Here is a 13,282-nt window from a genome sequence, read left to right on the forward strand (position 1 = left end):
GCTGATGCTTAGATAACAGGCTTCATGAAAATATCTGATTAGGAATTAGATAACGACCGAGGCAATAGGTCTATATGCATGCATTATTTAGCACGAAGATAGAGTAGGACATGCAGCACACATAAACAACAGCGGTTCCATCTTGACTCAACCCCCTGAAGTTGTGGGAGAATGACATAAAGTCAATAATACACTGCAGTATTCTCAAATGGGGACCCAGAGGGAATGACAGTCAGTCTTTCTTTGTTGTCTGCATTGAATAATTAAGGTTTACTATAATGTCTACATGCAAACAAATAAGAATTTGTTCTTAACTGACTTGCCTAGTTAAATAAAGATTTCAAAAAATAACTGCCAGTGCTTTATTCAATACTTTAATTTTTTATTTATTTAACCTTTATTTAAAATAAAATAAAATAAAATGTTATTGGTCACATAAGCAGGTGTTAATGCGAGTGTAGCGAAATGCTTGTAGTTCTAGTTCCAACAGTGCAGTAACAAGTAATCTAACAATTCCTCAACAACTACCTAATACACACAAATCTAAAGGGGTGAATGAGAATATGTACTTATAAGTATATGGATGAGCGATGGCCGAGCGGCATAGGCAAAGTGCAGTAGATGGTATAAAATACAGTACATACATGTGATATGAGTAATGTACGATATGTAAACATTATTAAAGTGCATTATTTAAAGTGGCATTGTTTAAAGTGACTAGTGATCCATTTATTAAAGTGTCCAAGTGATTTCACTGGATTAATAAATATGAAGCGTTTCCAAGCCCACTGGCGGGCAGTGGGAGAAGATGGAACGAGGTGGATTTTGGCCTACATTTATGCATATTTTCTCATCAATGAAACATTTGATCTCAATACAGTTTTCTGTTCCCAACACTAGAATGTGGACTTTAGCCTTTGCCAAAGTTTTAAAAATCGCGTTGTTTAGAAGGAGCGCAAAGACGAATTGAGTTACTGCACACGCATTTCACAGAGTAGGCGTTCCCTAACGGAAATATGCAGATATTTTCTGGAATGGGCCAATAGGATCTCGCTATCTCGTGCTTGGCTCTGCACGCCTACTTGCTTGTTCTGCCCACTATGACTCATCTGTTCTATGCTGATTTGATGAATGTCTTGTATGACAAAAACCATTACAAGCTGGTTTTGGGACAGATCAACATCTCAAATAATTTGATTGACAAGTAAGAAGCTGACTTCTTCCACTATTTCTTTGCTTACACTGATAATGTACACTGTTCAACTTGGTGTTCTCGTTCATGTGTTCTCCTTGCAGTGTTTCCAAAGACTATGTTTGACTGAAGTATGGGGATTCCCTGTACCGCTGTAAACAACTGAAGCGTGCTGCTCTGGGTCGAATGTGCACCATCATGAAGCGACAGAAGCAAAGCTTGGAATACCTGGAACAAGGTAATCTTGTAGTTATTTACTTTGTTTGATGAAAGGCTTGTCATGCATGTCTGAAAATGTCTCTGGTTTGCATATACTAGAACAGTGTTTCCCAAACTCAGTCCCATTTTGGCTTTTGCCCAACTACACAGCAGAATCAAATTATGAAAGCTTGGTGATTAGTTGATTATTTGAATCAGTTCTGTAGTGGTAGGGCAAAAACCAAAATGTGACCCCTTGGGGTCCCCAGGACCGACATTAGGAAACCCTGTACTAGAAGATACTTAAGACATTTGGCTCCGGTTGTCATTGTTGATGTCTTGTTTACATTGTTGTTTTACTAGTGCGACAGCATCTTTCCCGGTTTACAAACGATTGATCCCAATACTCGGACTCTACTGCTTTGTGGATATCCCAATGTGGGCAAGTCTAGTTTTTTCAACAAGGTATACATCGCTATTGCTCTTATTCTTTGTCATGTCAATGGTTGATACAACCTTGCTGTGTAATTTGTGATTATAATACAGTGTTCAATGGTTGCATGGCACAATTTGAGCAACCATTGTTAGAGGCATTGCGATAAGTTTCTTGTCTGCTTTGCTGCACGACGGATCACGCTTATCTTGGTCAGATCGTAATTATAAAATGTGTTGTCAATGGCTTACCTGGTTAAAGGCAAATGGAAATAAATAGGTTTAGGTTTATTTGAACATCTTGTTACGTTTGCAGAACATGGATAAAATGTGTCATACAATTTCCACATTTTGTGGAATATTCAGAGGTGGAAACTTTCGGTGGGAATTAATGGAAATATATGCAAATTAATATTAATATAATTTCATTGTAGATGGTTTTTGCATTGGATATATTTACCTTATCATATGGGGACAGAAACATAAACCTTTTAGCTTATCATAAGTAGACATAATTGCACATGATTAAATCCTTCCAATAGAAAAAACATGTAGTTACGAATTCAACTTTAGTTAAATGAGTTTGACTCTTCACATAGGATGATTTCACTGAACAACAAAAACATGGGAATATTGAATGATTCCCAATGATCCATTGCATCTCCCAAAAACGTTTTTAACACACATCTGTAAAACGATAGTCTACAAACTAAAGCTTTGGTTGTCTTCCTCTCAGGCTTCCGTGTCTTCTCCCTGGACCTCCTCAATGTCCAACTTTTGAACATCAGACTCTGAGGCCTCATCTTCACTGTCACTTTCCAACCTTGTTGAGTATAGCTCGTTATCAGGCTCAAAAAGCCTCAAATTTGCCCAGGTGGCCACCAAATTTGCAACCCTTGTATTGGTCAGCCTGTTGCGTGCTTTGGTGTGTGTGTGTTCCCAAACAAGGACCAGTTGCGCTCCGAGGCGGCTGATGTTGGTGGGATTTGGAGGATGATGGAGTCAACAAGGGAAATTGCCTCAGATCCACAGTCCCTTCCACCAGGTGGCTGATGAGATATATTGGCATGACTGCCATATTGCCTCTCCATACCAAAGCCCTTGCTTGGAAGTGTACTTTGCCAGACTGGCAAAAACCTTGCCCTCATCCAGGACAAGGTGGCGAGACACGGTAGTGATAACACCATAGGCCTCTGCAACATACAGTATGCTCTTGCCAGCATACTTGGGGTCCAACATGTACGCTGCGGCAGAAGGCAGAAGTCTTCACGTTTTTTGATGTATTTCAGAACTGCAGTTTCCTCTGCTTGGAGCAACAGTGAAGTGGGCAGGGCAGACTGGATTTCTTCTCTTACATCTGCAAGCAGAGTCTGAACATCAGACAGGATGGCATTGTCTCCCTCAATCCGTATAATGGCTACTGCTATAGGTTTCAGGCTGCTTACCACTCTCCCAAAATACATCATCCAGGAGGATCCTCTTGATGGGGCTGTCCATATTGGCAGACTGTGATATGGCCATTTCTTGGAGAGACTCCTTCCCCTCCAGGAGACTGTCAAACATGATGGCAACACCACCCCAACGGGTGTTGCTGGACAGCTTCAATGTGGTGCTCTTATTCTTCTCACTTTGCTTGGTGAGGTAGATTTCTGCTATAACTTGATGACCATTCACTTACCTAACCATTTCCTTGGCTCTCTTGTAGTGTATCCATTGTTTTCAGTGCCATGATGTCCTTGAGGAGCAGATTCAATGCATGAGCAGCACAGCCAATGGGTGTGATGTGAGAGTAGGACTCCTCCACTTTAGACCAAGCAGCCTTCATGTTCGCAGCATTGTCTGTCACCAGTGCAAATACCTTCTGTGGTCCAAGGTCATTGATGACTGCCTTCAGTTCATCTCATCTGCAATGTAGAGATCAGTGTGCCTGTTGTCCCTTGTCTGTGCTCTTGTAGAATACTGGTGGAGATGTAGTTAATTATTCCTTGCCCACGAACATTCGACCACCCATCAGAGATGATTGCAATACAGTCTGCTTTCTCTATGATTTGCTTGACCTTCACGTGAACTCTGTTGAAGTCTGCATCCAGCGACTGAGTAGATAAAGCATGTCTGGTTGGAGAGGTGTATGCTGGGCAAAGAACATTCAGAAATCTCTTACGATGCACATTGCCTGTGAGCATCAGAGGTGAACCAGTTGCATACACAGCTCGAGCAACACATTATTCTGCATTTCTCTGACTACGTTCCTCCATTGAGTCCAACAAAAATTCTGCTTCCAGGAGGACCATGAGCTGTTGCTATCGATAAGATGTCTGATTAATCATTTTCACCCTGAATAAAAGTAGAGGGACTTTTGTCAGAGGTTGCTTGTTGTGAGCGCTGAGGGAACTTTATGCACTTGGCCAGATGATTCTGCATCTTTGTTGCATTCTTCACATATGATTTGGCACAGTACTTGCAAATGTACACCACTTTGAAATGTCTCCACACATCAGATAGTGCCCGTGGCATTTTCCTGTAAAGATTAGAAAAAAATGAGTAAAAAAAAAAAACGAATACAATTCCATGTACAGATAAATAGTTAAGCAGTTAAATTAAACAACTCCTTTGTAAGATAAATGTTTTAAAATGAAACATGTATTGAAACAGGTGAATTATCACTCTTCAGTTAGCAGGCTCAAGCAAGCTAAAACCCACATGGTAGAAAAAACAAGCTAGCAGAAATTGTTAACAAGTTAGAAATTATTTAAACACACTTTGCTGTAGGCTACTATTTACTAGTAAACAAAAAAATAATGTATGTTATATATATTCACCCCACCCAGTATTGTAATCAAAACTTACCAGAAAGCATGTAGTCCTTGGCTCAGACAGTGTAGTAGTGTGGGCTCAATAGCATCTCATTAGTGTGCAAGATCTTGAGAATCAGCTGTATATGTGATGGAAGAATGCACTGTGGATGCAGAGGGTTGCAATTCCATTGAATCGGGGATAGTTTAACCAAAATATGCCACAAGACCTAGAATTGCCTTGTGTATCCTACAAAAAAAGTTTCACTGTTATAAGCTAACTTCCCATGGAACATTTCCGGAAAGTTTCCGACCCTTTGCAACCCTACATACAATACATTGTAGTAGTGCAATAAAAGATGTTGACAGAGCTGAACTGTCTTTCCAAGGTCACCAGAGCTGATGTTGAAGTCCAGCCCTACGTCTTCACCACCAAGTCCTTGTTCGTTGGCCACATGGATTACAAATACCTTTGTTGGCAGGTAACATGATGCACTTACATGATCCTCATGCCAGCTATCTCTGGCTGGAATACTTTGGGAAGAGGTGTGTGTACATACATATATGCATGCATACATACATACATACAGTACCAGTCAAAAGTTTGGACTCCTACTCATTCAAGGGTTTTTCTTTATTTTTACTATGTTCTACATTGTAGAATAATAGTGAAGACATCAACATGTGAAATAGCACATATGGAAACATCTAATAACCAAAGAAGTGTTAAACAAATCAAAATATATTTGAGATTCTTCAAAGTAGCCACCCTTGCCTTGATGACAGCTTTGCGCACTCTTGGCATTTTTTCAACCAGCTTCACCTGGGATGCTTTTTCAACAGTCTTAAAGGATTTGCCACATATGCTGAGCACTTGTTGGCTGCTTTTCCTTCACTCTGCGGTCCAACTCATCCCAAATCTCAATTGGGTTGAGGTCAGGTGATTGTGGAGGCCAGGTCATCTGATGCAGCACTCTATCACTCTCCTTCTTAGTCAAATAGCCCTTACACAGCCTGGAGGTGTTTGGATCATTGTCCTGTTGAAAAACAAATGATATTCCCACTAAGCTCAAACCAGATGGGATTGCGTATCGCTGCAGAATGCTGTGGCAGCCATACTGGTTAAGTGTGCCGTGAATTCTAAATAAATCACTGACAGTGTCACCAGCAAAGCACCCCCACGCCTCTTCCGTTCTTCACGGTGGGAACCACACCCGCTGAGATCATCCGTTCAACTACTCTGCATCTCACAAAGACACAGCGGTTGGAACCAAAAATCTTGTGTGGTACCCACTGAGCAGCATGGAGGAGGAGGTGTGATGGTGTGGAGGTGCTTTGCTGGTGACACTGTCAGTGATTGTAGAATTTACGTTTACGTCATTTAGCAGACGCTGTTATCCAGAGCGACTTATAAATTGGTGCATTCACCTTAAGGCACACTTAACCAAGAACCCAATGGTCACTCTGACAGAGCTCTGGAGTTCCTCTGTGGAGATGGGAAAACCTTCCAGAAGGACAACCATCTCTGCAGCACTCCACCAATCAGGCCTTTATGGTAGAGTGGCCAGATGGAAGCCACTGCTCAGTAAAAGGCACATGACAGCCTGCTTGGAGTTTGCCAAAAGGCACCTAAAGACTCTCAGACCATGAGAAACAAGATTCTCTGGTCTGATGAAACCAAGATTGAATTATTTCGCCTGAAAGCCAAGCGTCACGTCTGGAGGAAACGTGGCACCATCCCTACGGTGAAGCATGATGATGGCAGAATCATGCTGTGGGGATGTTTTTCAGCGGCAGGGACTGGGAGACTAGTAGGGATCGAGGCAAAGATGAACGGAGCAAAGTACAGAGCGATCCGTGATGAAAACCTGCTCCAGAGCCCTCAGGTCCTCAGACTGGGGCGACGGTTCACCTTCCAACAGGACAATGACCATAAGCACACAGCCAACGGAGGAGTGGCTTCGGGACAAGTCTCTGAATGTCCTTGAGTGGATCAGCCAGAGCCTGGACTTGAACCCCATCGAACATCTCTGGAGAGACCTGAAAATAGCTGTGCTGCAGCGCTCCCCATCTAACCTGACAAAGCTTGAGAGGTTCTGCAGAAAAGAATGAGAGAAACTCCCGAAATATAGGTGTGCCAAGCTTGTAGCGTCAAACTCGAGGCTGTCATCGTTGCCAAAGGTGTTTCAACAAAGTACTGAGTAAAGGGTCTGAATACTTATGTAAATTGAATATTTAAGTTTTTCCTTGTTTTTTTTGTGCAGAATTTTCTAAACTTGTTTTTGCTTTGTCATTATGGAATATTGTGTGTAGATTGATGTGGGACGGGACAAATTAATCCGTTCTAGAATAAGGCTGTAACCTAACAAAATGTGTAAAAAGTCAAGGGATCTGAAGGCTTTCCGAAGGCACTGTACACATTAAGTACCTTTTGTAGGTCTGTGATGGATAACCTCTACCACAGTATCTGAAACCTTCAATAAAATACCCTGTGTAGTGTTAGTTTCTCTTTCAATCGCCAGGAGTTGAATATGAGTAACACCTGGACCATTTCATTTATAGCTAACTCCATATTTGGCCGTAGGTGGTTGACACCCCAGGGATCTTGGACCACCCTTTGGAGGAGAGGAACACCATTGAGATGCAGGCCATCACAGCCCTGGCGCATCTGCGTTCTGCTGTGCTCTACGTAATGGATGTCTTCGAGCAGTGTGGCCAAGCCCTAGAGTAGCAGTATGAGCTCTTCAACAACATTCGGCCCCTCTTTGCCAACAAGGTCAGAGGTCATGTGTTATGGAGGCACCATTGATTTAAAACTGCATTACAAATTACACACTACATTTATAGTGCATTACTTTTTACCAGGGTCCATAGAACTCTGGTCAAAAATAGGTTGCTATTTAGGGACTATATATTGAATAGGGTGGGATAAAATATGTGAGTACCATGGATGACTTTTTAAATGTAGCTGTAATGTCTATTGTTGTAGGCTTGTGAGTAACAGTCAACAGTTGTGCAAAAGTCAGAATGTTTCCCTTTTAAAGCACTCTGCTAAAATTGTGGGGGTGAAGCCTCAAGCTTGGCTGTTGCAGGCATGCGAGCACGGGTACACCAAGGAAGGATAGAAAAGGCTAGGACGGACTGCTTTCTTAATGTCCTTTGTCTCAAGGCGCAGTGCAACATTATTTCTCTGAAAATGCCAAGGCATGTAAAAAACAAACTCTGCAAGGTTTTTTTTAAATTAAATATCGTCATTTTTTCTCTAGCCTTTGCTCATTGTGGCTAACAAGTGTTATGTCAAGAAGATGTGATCTCACTGAGCAAGACCAGGTTCTTAGTTTTGTTCATGCTTATTGGTAACCTATTCTCTTTACTTTGGCTTTATTTCTTTCCCTAGTTTACTTTGTCATCCTCTTTCAAGATGGGACTTGCTTATCAAGGTTTCCTGCTTTGTTCTTTCAGAAAATCTTTGCTGACCTTACTGCAGAGGGCATCCCTGTCATTGAAACCAGCACTTTGACTGAGGAGGGCGTGATAATGGTGAAAACAGAGGTGAGCAGTGTAGTCCACTCTTCTGATAACCTACCATTTGTTAGTAACAAGTGTTATGTTTTGTGTTTTTCTCTATTTGTACGGAAGTCCGGAGAGGACATATGAATTATACATTTAAAAAAAGTCGATCAACTTATTTATCTCATGATCACTGCATAACAGAAGTTGTTTTGTCGAGATCACGAGACAATCAATAGTACCACACATCACACATTAATTTGTTCAGATACACAATAACCACTTCATCAAGGAGCCCCGTGGCTGCGTTGGTTGCACTGCGCTGGTGTAGCAATCAACAAAACCGTATGCGCTAATCTGCTGTGGGCTGTGCCACCTCAGCCGTTCTGTTGGTCATCAATACGTTCACTACTATTTAGAGTTTATCTCGTGATCTCGACAAAACAACTTTTGTGTAGTAATCATGAAATAAATAAGGTGATCTCGACATAATGAGGGAATCATTTTCTTTCTTCATATGTCCTTTCTGGACTTCTGTCTTTTGTTTTTAATAATTCGTACTAACATTTTCCTGAATTTCAGGCCTGTGACAAACTTCTGGCCGATCCTGTCGATGGCAAAATGAAGGGCAAGAAGGTGCATGATGTTCTCAACAGATTGCAGTTAGCAGTGCCTGCTAAGAGGGACAAGAAGGTAGGCAAAATACTATACTTTCTGTAGAGGTGCATGTCTTTCCACCCTTAGTGATTTGCCCAAGTTAAACATGTATGCATGATTTTACTAATGTTTACTTTTTTTATGGTATATAAATTTGAATGTGAACAGGGGAAATTGGGCATGTCCTTTTTAAGTATGCTCATTAGACTGTTTTCTCAACACTAGGCGAGACCACCGTTCATTCCAGAGGGAGCTAGGATTGGCAGGAAAACAGTGGAGGTGGCTGCACCCAAACGCAAAACAGTACGTCCATACATTATTAACACTTATAGAAGGATTATGTTGGAAAAGCCTTGGATGTAATCCGCTCACTCAAGTGGGTTATGTTGTGATAAATGTTAATTGTCAAGATCTAGCTGTCTTACTAAGGTATTATTTAATTAATTGCCAATTTCCATCATTGATTTACAGGGGAGGGAGATTGGAGATATATGCTGGACCTACAGAGTATGTATTTGGACATTGTCTCATTTATAAATGGCTTTCCTGGAGTGGTATTGTGTAAATGGTTATCAGGACACTAATTAGGTCAATTTTCTCTAATACTTTTAAAAAAAACTTTTTTTCTCTCCTTTTTTCAGAATATTGGGAACTAAATAAAGAGGAGAAATATGATGTGATTCCGGAAATATGGGAGGGTCACAACATTTCAGATTATATCGACCCTAAAATCATGAAGGTGAGTAGGGCATGAATTGATGACCAGTATGGAAAGGATATACTGACTAGAATGGGATTGCCTGTTCAAGTGATTCCATGGAATCATTAACTTGAATGGGGATGCCTGGTCTATTCATTCAAATTCTATGGTGCCACCTCCCTAAACGTCTCTCTCATGCCCATACAGAACCTGGAGGAGGAGCTGAAGGAGAAGGCAGGGGAGTATGAGACTGGTGAGGATGAGGAGATGCAGGAGGTCCGCCAGCTGGCCAAACAGATCAGAGAGAAGAGGAAGCTAAAGATCGTGTGCTCCAAAGACAAGGATGTGCATTGCCCCAGAACTGTCAAGAAGGTGATGTGGATTGAGATCTTGTTTATATGAATATAACTTTTACAGTTCATCTTGTTTTATAGCCTGTCTTTTAAAAAAAGTATTATACCTTTTACAGGTTGAAAGAAATAGGAGACCTTGGTCTGGACATGACTGGCAAAGATGATGTATGTAAAAGACAATATATTTTCACATGCTACAGATGTTATGCTGTAGTGCAGGGGTCTAAATCAGTGCCTGAATAGAGCGGAATAATGAAAAAAGCATTGGAACTGGCTTCGAGGTCCGGAGTTTAGTTTGAGGGCTGTAGTGTATTCTCACATTTCTGCTCATGTCCATTCAGAGCCACTATGCGGTGAATGCTCGTAGATCCCGGAGTGTTGGTGTTGCCAAGAAACGCAAGCGTGTGGCATCCATAGCTCCCACCTCTCGAACCCGCAGCCAGAGTGCCTCTCGTCCCCCACGCGACCAATCTGGTGTTCGTGATCCTAAGGTTTGTGATGGCTATTTAGAGAGTTGGCCAATCCGGTATATGCATTATGATGCCAGGGGCGAAAATCTGATATCAACTTTGGAGGGGACAATTACATTAAATTTTCTCAAGAGCAATTCCTGAGGGGGACACCAAAAGTAGTGCTGTAACACATAGCCTACATTGTAATATGGTAAATGTATATTGAGGAACCAAAGAAATAAGGTGTTTGCCGTACTCCTAACTACCGGTACCCAAAACTACACAACTAATCACAACAGCAATACCATTGCCTTTAACAAATCTTAGTTCAGTCACCAGTTTAAGTTGAGAGAGGGGGTATCCATGGCATTTTCCAATTATGTTCCTATTTTACGAGTCAAAAAAATTGAGAACCTTTCATAATGTTGCCAAACAAAGACTCAACAAACTTACCTGAGACTCCCTGTCTCTGCCAGTCTGTCCCTGCATATCTGTCCCCAACTCTGCTGTCTGTGTGCCATCTGTTGCCTGCTCTGCCTAATGACATCATTGTGAAACATTTCCATTAGAATTTCATTTCTTTCTTATGAACATTTTATCAACTAGTCTTTGAGATATTAGGCTACTAGGGTTCTTACTATGCGTTTTGGTGTATTGAAAAATACTCTAATGTCCGTCTTTTATTTTTCTGCCATTTTTCTACCTGGCTGGCTGGCTGGCTGGCTACACACACAGTGTGTAGGTTATTTACAGTAGGATATGGGCTTCTATCATCTTCAATCATTCTATTTGGGCTTCGATCTAAAAGGTAGCTAGCAAATGTGAAACGGATTAAAATGACAAGAGTTGACAGCTGTATGAGTTCACCATTTACACAACATATGCTGCAACCTTTTGTAATTTTAATAGTTTGTTTCACATTGGCTGGCTTCCAACAATAGCTGAATTTGCAACGCTAGAGAGCACCAATTCAGTTTCAGTGGTGTTTGCTATAATCTTTTCTACCCGGGTTAAATAAAGGTGAAATAAAATAAATAAATAAAAGTTAACTTGCGACAATTTAGCTTTTGCAACGAGACCATTAAATATATTTAAGACAATGGTAGAAGAGAGTGTAGTTCAGTTCAGTTTGGATTTCAGTTTATCGCTAACCTTATCACAGGGACTTTGAAGCACTAACTTACATCATCTGCATGCTGATTCCATCTTTGACGACGTCACATAAATGGAATAGGTACTAGCTAGCTTAATAGTTAATATTTGCGCGCTAGCTCTGCATATTCAGCTAGTGTGTGTGCGCGATTGACTGGATTAACCTCACGTCAGTTACGTGCATTGAGTGCCTTTCAGACAGTAGATACGACCTCTGTTACCTAGCAAGCTAAGGAACTGGCAGTGGATCAAACCATTGTGAGGCAAAGGGTGGGAGGGTTGCAATCTTTTGAAACTTAAAAACGCGCTATTAAGTGTCTATAATCAGCACAATTGCTTTCATTGCGTATTATTAATATTATTTAAATTACATAGTTATGTTTCAGTGATATATTGGGGGGGACAAATCATATTTTTCCCAGGATGGGGGGGTCGTGTCCCCCCCATCCCCCCCGCGATTTCCGCCCCTGTATGATGCAGTTACCTGACACTTCAACATTCTATGGCAGCCATGTTTGCTCCCCATTACGATTACATGGGGAATGTACAAAAACATACTATAAAACTGAATGTCTAGAATGAGCATTATAGTGCATTTACATCACACTACAACATTATATGGCAGCCATATTAGCTCCCCATTAAAATGACATGGGGGAATATTTAAATAATGCTATGTAACTGAATGTATAGAATTAGAACAACATTCTAAAAGTTGGTATAACTCTCTAAATGTATAGTTCTGGGCTACTCTATCTTTTCCTGTCATCAGGTGAATTGGGTTGTGTTAAAAATATGCACAATGCATATTGGGAAAGTGTTAGTCCACTGGCTAAAAAAATAGTCTGAGGAGATGTTATGATTGTGTGTGTCTGAAGTGGCACCCTATTATGGGCCTAGGTCAAAAGTACTGCTCTATATAGGGATATGAGTGACATTTGGGACACAACCTGTGTTTTGCTGAGGATTTACTGAAAGTATGTTTTCCTGTATAGATGGCGAAGAAGGCCAAGAAGTTGATGAAGAGCCAACAGAAGGACATGAACTGCCAGAGGAAGAAGGGAGAGGCAGACAGACATGTATTTGACCTCAAGCCAAAACCTCTTTTGTCTGGCAAGAGAAAGTCCGGAGCAAACTATCACAGATAAAGGCATTGATCGATGAGGTTGACCTTTTTTCAGTGTAATCCAGCTTCTGTCGGAATTGTATACTTTTTCACTGGAGTAAATCTGAAAATAAATGTTTGCCCATTTTCTGAATTATCTTTCATCATATTGAGGTAATGAGTGACACAAGTGATATTCCTGGTTTTGGAAAGCTGCGTAGTGGAGCACAAACCTCAATTCACCACAAGGTACCAGCAATTTTAGTGGTAGTTTGACTTCTGTGTCACTTACATGAATACCCACAGTCAAAGCTTCCAGTTGCTGTGGCTACCAATTGTGATAAAAATAAGCTCAAAGGGCATTCAAGTGAAGTGTACTTGAATTGTAAGCTGTAAATGGAACATATTGCCTTAACTCCTAAGAATCCATCAATTGTATTGCTTTGGTGTAGCTAGAAACAAAGAAGATGACGCTGCACACACCATAACAGTTAAGTCCTCTCAATAAATGTGAGTTTCTTCTACTGTGTACACTGCAGTGGGGGAAGTGATTAAATGTATAAACCAAAATGTGTCTCACTGGTGCTTTATTAAAAATACATGTGAATAATTTACTATCTTATGCTGCCTGTTCATCCCAGTGTGATGAAAAAGAAATATATCTACAATTTTAGGAAAATCATAGATTGTGTATATGACAAAAATATTGTGGTCCTACATGACTCATGGGATTTGTCCA

At 40.9% G+C, this 13,282-nt stretch overlaps 1 non-coding gene and 1 pseudogene across 1 annotated transcript; both read left to right on the plus strand.

Annotated features, from left to right (window-relative positions):
* Positions 1-1,092: 1,092 nt before the first annotated feature.
* LOC115169817 (nucleolar GTP-binding protein 1-like) lies at positions 1,093-13,113 on the plus strand (annotated as a pseudogene).
* On the plus strand, positions 7,644-7,799 carry LOC115170304 (small nucleolar RNA SNORA81). The gene has a single exon (XR_003871047.1). It is a non-coding gene; the product is annotated as a small nucleolar RNA SNORA81 (small nucleolar RNA).
* Positions 13,114-13,282: the final 169 nt, after the last annotated feature.

This window comes from Salmo trutta, chromosome 31 (assembly GCF_901001165.1).
Source record: "Salmo trutta chromosome 31, fSalTru1.1, whole genome shotgun sequence".
NCBI classification, from domain to species: domain Eukaryota; kingdom Metazoa; phylum Chordata; class Actinopteri; order Salmoniformes; family Salmonidae; genus Salmo; species Salmo trutta.